The following is a 6,057-nucleotide window of genomic DNA, read 5'->3' on the forward strand; positions in this document are numbered from 1 at the left end:
TCAGATTCCAAAGACCAGCGAGTGGCCAGCCCGTGCCCTCACACCCTGCAGGATGCAGCTCTGCTGACCTGTAGGCAACCCAGCCGCCCACCCTGTGGACAGGCCAGGAGGGGCCACCTGCAGCACCTGGTGCTCTATCCTCACTGCCAGCCTGGCCTCCGGCCTGACATCATGGCGTGGGCGGGTGGGGGTCGCTCTGCCCTCCTTACTTTCCTGGGAAAGGAGTTTCTGAGACCTGAGGGGGCATCTAGGGACCTTCCCCAGGTGCCAGGCCTTCTCTCCTTTGGACAGTCGCCCGGAGCTGCTGATTAGTGACCTGTGCCTGTGACCTCAGCATCCTGGCCTCTGCTCAGCGGTAGTTCATGGGACCAGAGGCAGTGGCTTTGGTCTGATGGAAGCCAGCAAGCTACTTGGGTACAGGGGCCATCCAGCCCCTGAGGAGACCTACCTTAAGTGGCAGGTGGCTCCGTTGATTGGGGAATGGTCCCAGGAAGTCCAGCGCAGGAGCCATGGCAGGATGGCTCACACCTCCTGGTGGCTGGACAGTGCCCAGAGTGGCCAAGGTTCCTAAGGTGGCCAGAGTTTAGACAGGGGCTGGGCTGGGCCATCTTGTGCGATCTTGGAAGGAAGAGAGCCACAGAATCCCACAGACACATGCAGGAAGCAGTCAGTGCTGCGTGGGCTGGGCAACTGTCCCCCGAGGCCCCGCAGGGGTGCCTGCCTTCCACGTTCCCTACAGAAGGACTGGCCAGGTCCTCAGCAGACACAGCCAAGCCCCAGCAGTGCCTGACAGTGGCCAACGCACTTGCACACGGTGGGTGTCTACACTGGGTCTGTGATCCTGATGAGGAGCTGTGTCAAGGCTGATGGGATCACGTGGGACTTGTTTCCTTTCTGCTTTTGAAAAGTTCCCAATTTCCTTTCAGTTATATCAATTATTTTAGTTAAATTTCAAGAAAATACGGCTAAATATTAAGATTGGTGCCGTCTAGGTGGTGGCTGGTGGGTGTTAGCTGTAGTTTGCTGAATGTTTTACATACTTGAAATTCTCTTTTCTACTTGGCAAAAAGTTTTTTCCCACTTCCTTACAATGAGCACATATTGTATCATTTTTAAAAAGTGTATTAGGCTAAGGAAGCGACGACGTCAACCAAACTTCCCCTCCCGGTGCCTTTTGCTGCCTGTCCTGCCCGGAAGTTCCTCAGCCGCTCAGGGGCAGGCCCCTCGTTCTTCCCATCCTCTCAGGTCCACCCTGGGGAACAATCACAGTAGCACACTTAATGTCAGGGAGCTAGTCTTGATTTGGTAAAGAGATGGCAAAACTGGGTGCAGAGTATGAACCCAATTTTGCTCAAAAAGAGATGTGTGTGGGCGTGGACGTGTGCTTCAGGAGGATAGCGGGCAGACACGGTGTCTCCGCCCCGTCGTGCTGTTATTCAGGAGGGCATTTGACTCGTTGGCTATTATGCGTTTTCCACATTTCCACGGTGAACATGCATTTCTTCAGCATCACAAAATGATTCCTATTAAATGTGATTTTTAAATGTGCTCCCTGTTCCTGTCTATCTGCGGGCCTCCTTTCCCCTCCCACGGCCAGGTCCCTTTACAGCCACTGTCCCCGCAGGCTCACACGCTGACGCCCCAGGCTGCCCTGCCTGGCCAGCTGGCATCCACTGCCCTGTGCCCTTCCCCCTAGCCCTGTGGCCAGCCCTGCCAGGCTGCTCACTCCCCTGGAGCCCCCAGGGGGTCCTAGTACTTGGCCCTCCTGAGCAGAGAAGCTTTGCTGGGTGTGATGGCCGTTCCTCTAAGGCCCCGCTTACCCCCAGGACCCCCGTCTCTGGCTCTGATGGGGGTCAGGCCCACCCAAGTCCCCTGAGCCAGGAATGGGGACCATGGCAGTGCCCCCTGCCCCACTCCAGCTGGTCCCACCTCAGAGCCCTGCTGCCCCGGTCAGGCTGGGCCTTTCCACCTGGCCTGCCGTAGCAGCTTCCCCCTGGGGTCCTGTGGCACTGGGAGCCTCGACCCATCTGCCCTGCATGTTGCTGCCCATAGGCCTGGACCTGCGGCCAGCACCCTGCAGCTGCCTTCCTGTGCAGCCTCCAGCCTCCTGCCTCCTCGTGCAGTCCTGCCAGCAGCTCAGAGCCTCTCTGCCTCCTACTTCCTACCGCGGGCCTTGCCTTGAGGGCTGTTCTCCCCATGCTCTTCCGTCTTCCCGACTCACCTTCAGTCCTCAGGTGTCATGTGGGAAGGGACAATAAGGGCACAGGGCCCTGGGGAGCCCTCACCATGCCGTGTCCTAATAGGCAGGTGACTCCAGTAGCAAGAGCCAGCCTGCCTCCAGTCCCCGGGTCAGTAAGACCTGGGGTTTGATTTCATGAGGAGAACCACCTGGTCACTAAGCTGCATCTCTACAGTGGACAGGCCAGCACTTGGTTAATAAATCATCCGGAAAGGGGTCCCCTGTCTTGTAGCTGCCACTGGAGAGTCAGTCAGGATGGGCTGGTTATACTGCATTAACAAAAAGCCCCAGAGGTCTCCTTACAAGACATGGCTTACTGACTTGGCTCTGTTTCAAGTTGTCCTCCCTCCCAGACCTGCCTGAGCCCACCCACCATCTGAGGACCACTGATTGACACGCGGGGTGAAAAGCAGTGGTCTCGAAAGTTTCCCTATTCCCTCTGTTCCCCATTTATTGACCAGATGAGTCAAGTGGATGGGGACGGGGAAATACCATTCTATCCTTGCACAAGGGCCACAGGTAACCTCAACAACCTCAACAACAACAACAAAACAACAAACCCTAACAGTCTTCAGACCCAGGAAACACTGGGTACAGTGGGCACTGGCACTGCAGGGCTTCCACAGCTTGGATGTTGCTACATGTTCTGACTGCGAGGTCCCAGCAGCTTGGGGTAAGGCAGGGACTTCGGGCTCCTCACCTGCCCTCTGCTGTCCTGCCACCGCCCTTCTCACAATCTCTCCGATATCTAGCTCATGGCTCCTGTTGTACTGCAGAGTAACCTTGTGGGTGGCCCCAAGAAATAGCTATGAGAGGCACATGCAAGAAAAGGCAGGAGAAAGAGAATCCCGCTACTCCAGTGCCTGCAGGGGTCCGCCCAGCTTGCCCTCTCAAAACCCTCCACCTTGCACCTTAGAATTCACTGTCATCCCACTTGAAAGATGAGAAACGGGCAGAATGAACTTCAAATGCGTGTCCAGCTCGTGTGGCTTGTGCATAAGATGCGTCCCGTCTCCCAGATTGTCTTCACTCCCAACATGGGCTTTTGAGTGGACTGGGATCGGCAGGACACCAAAGCCTCCCTCTGATGGCAGGAGCAGGTCTCCCGTGCTTGGAACCTGGCCCACTGGCACTGAGCCCAGAGCACTGGGTGGCCTCCAGAGCTTGGGCTTGTGAACCTGGTTATGAACTGACCTGGAGCCCTGGGGATGTGGCCTAGCGGAGGAGGGCTTGCCAGGCAGCCTGAGGTGTTGGGTTCAATCCCCAGCAGAAAGGAGAGAGGGAGAGGCAGAAAAGAGGGCGGGAGGGAGGAAGAGGGAAGGGAGGCAGCCCTGCGGGGAGAGGTGCGCCAGGGGCCCAGAGAGCGAGCGTGGAGATCTGGTGTTCACACAGATGCCTTGGGGGTGCAGCCTGTCATGTGCACTGCTCCCTACTCTACTCCTATAAAAATCGTCTGAAGAGGGTAATCCAGGGAGGGGGATCATCTGTGCCATCATCTACTTTAGCCCTCTGCCCAGTCCCTGCAGCATGTGGGCATCACTCAAAGGTGGTTAACAGCTTGGGGGCTGTTTTAGGGTCAGATGGGTCATATCTGACTTGCAAGCTGTGGGGCTGAAGGCAAGTTATGTGCTGTCCTGAGCTTCAGTTGCATCCTTTCCTAAAACTGCCCACCTTACTGTCATGGTTAAGTGACGCCATCCTTGCTGAGTCTGGTGGTTACAGGGATGGCTCATTTTCCCCTCAAAGCAATCCTAGGAAGAAAATGTTGTGACCAGCCTCATTGTACAAAAGAGATTCACCCAGAGAGGTACAGATCTTGCCCAAGGATACACAGCTTGGCAATGGTAGAATTATAACCTGATGGCAGTGGAACTGTCCATGAAGCCTGCTCTCAGAACTGCTAAATGGGAGCTGTGTGGTGTCCGTTGAGACCCTGGCACATGGAGATCCAATATAAGGTGTTTTTTTTTCTTGGTACTGGGAATTGAACTCAGGGGCATTCAACCACTGAGCCACACCCCCAGCCCTATTTTATATTTTATTCAGAGACAGGGTCTCACTGAGTTGCCTAGCGCCTCTCCTTTGCTGAGGCTGGCTCTAAACTCCTGATCCTCCTGTCTCAGCCTCCCAAGCCACTGGGATTACAAGCCAATATAGGTTTAAAAGCCTGCAAATGCCCAGGACCTATGACTTTCTAAATCTAAATTTAAATCAGATTAGAATTAATCTGAAATCTAAACAGGCTTTTTAGATCTGTAGAACTGGCAGAGGCCTTGGCAATCTCACTGCCTTTGGCAACTACTGGTGGACAGAGAGGGAACCGATTTTTTTTTTTTTTTTAAGTGAGAGGTTTTCCAACCTAGAGGGCCAAAGAACAAACTTGCCCACTTCTTCAAAATCCACACATCCAGTTTCTACTTCTGGAGATTCTGTGTCAGTAAGTCCTGAGGCCCAGGAATGTCATGTTTCTTTTCTTTTGTTCCTTCCTTCCTTCCTTCCACCCCCAGCCCTGGTCTGCCATGGTCTCCAGGACACACTGAGAGAAACCCTGCTGGGGACACTGGTGATGGAGGTGGGCTGGGGCAGGGTGTGACTCTGGGGCAGTGTGCATGGGTGTGGACCAGGCCTGGAAGGCGGTAGGCACTCCTGGCTGTGTGGTTAAGGGACATCTGAGGCAGAAGGAACAGTGTGAGCAAAAGCACGGGCTTGGACAGGGGTGCAGAGGGATGTGCCCCCTCCACTTCCCTCCAATATAATGAGGATGGTGCAGATTGTTTACTGAGCCAAGCTCTGCTTTCAGCACCAAGACTGAAAAGGGGGACTGGTGTGCGGGTGATGGGATCACAAGACACTCCTGTCCTCCCTCCTGGGTCCCCTCTCAGCTTTGGAGAGGGGTAACTTATGCTTGGAGCTGAGGCTGAGCGCTGCCTCTGTCTGCCCTGCTCTGGGGTAGAAGGGCAGTAACCCAGTCAATATCTACGAGTCTCTGCATGGTACGTGGCCCTGTGCTAGGAGCCGGGTTCAGTGAAAATCAGACAGAACTTCATGGAGCTGATGGTGTAGCTGGGAGGATAAATAAATGGACAGGTGAACCTGCAAGGGGTGCAGTGAGGGAAGGGCCGGGGTCTGGCTGGCACTGGGATGTGTCTCCTTCCAGGCAAGAAGGGAATTGTAGATGTGAACATCCAGGCATGCTGGAGGCCGGCAGAGCTGCTATTTAAATGGAAAGGGTGTCAGGGTCTCTGGAAAGGAGAAAGGAAAAGAAGAAAAGGAAGAGATTCTCCGTTAGCGGAGGGAGTGTGGCCCGTCCACATAATCACCGACGATTCCTCTTTTCTCATTCTCTACCTGTCTTGGTCCTTTCATTGCTTTTATCAGAATGCATGGTTTTTGTTAAATACACGTACTTTTTTTTTTTTAAGCGGGGGCGCTGTTTCCATAACAGAAGTCCCAGTCTTCTTGTCACCGGTGTGACGGTCTCTGTCCAAACACCTGGGCGGTCCGGCTCGGATCCCTCTTACCGACTGCGGGGCGGAGTTGAAGGACCAGGGCCAGTTACGCTGGGCTCCCCAGGACACACGCCTTGGCCCAGGAGTGCATATTTCCTCCCTCATCCCAAACCCTTCGGATCCAACCCTGCGAAGCAGATAATGGCCACCTGCGCGCTGACCAGGGCGACACTGGCCCTGGGATTCCAGGGGCTGGAAGAGTGCCTCGTAACCAGGAGCGGACCTGGGCATCGGAGGGTCCAGCTCCAGATGTCGGTGAGGCCTCGGGCCTTCCCTGGTGCGAGCCCCCGGGGGAGACCCACCAGCACT

This window comes from Callospermophilus lateralis, chromosome 4, assembly GCF_048772815.1.
Source record: "Callospermophilus lateralis isolate mCalLat2 chromosome 4, mCalLat2.hap1, whole genome shotgun sequence".
NCBI classification, from domain to species: domain Eukaryota; kingdom Metazoa; phylum Chordata; class Mammalia; order Rodentia; family Sciuridae; genus Callospermophilus; species Callospermophilus lateralis.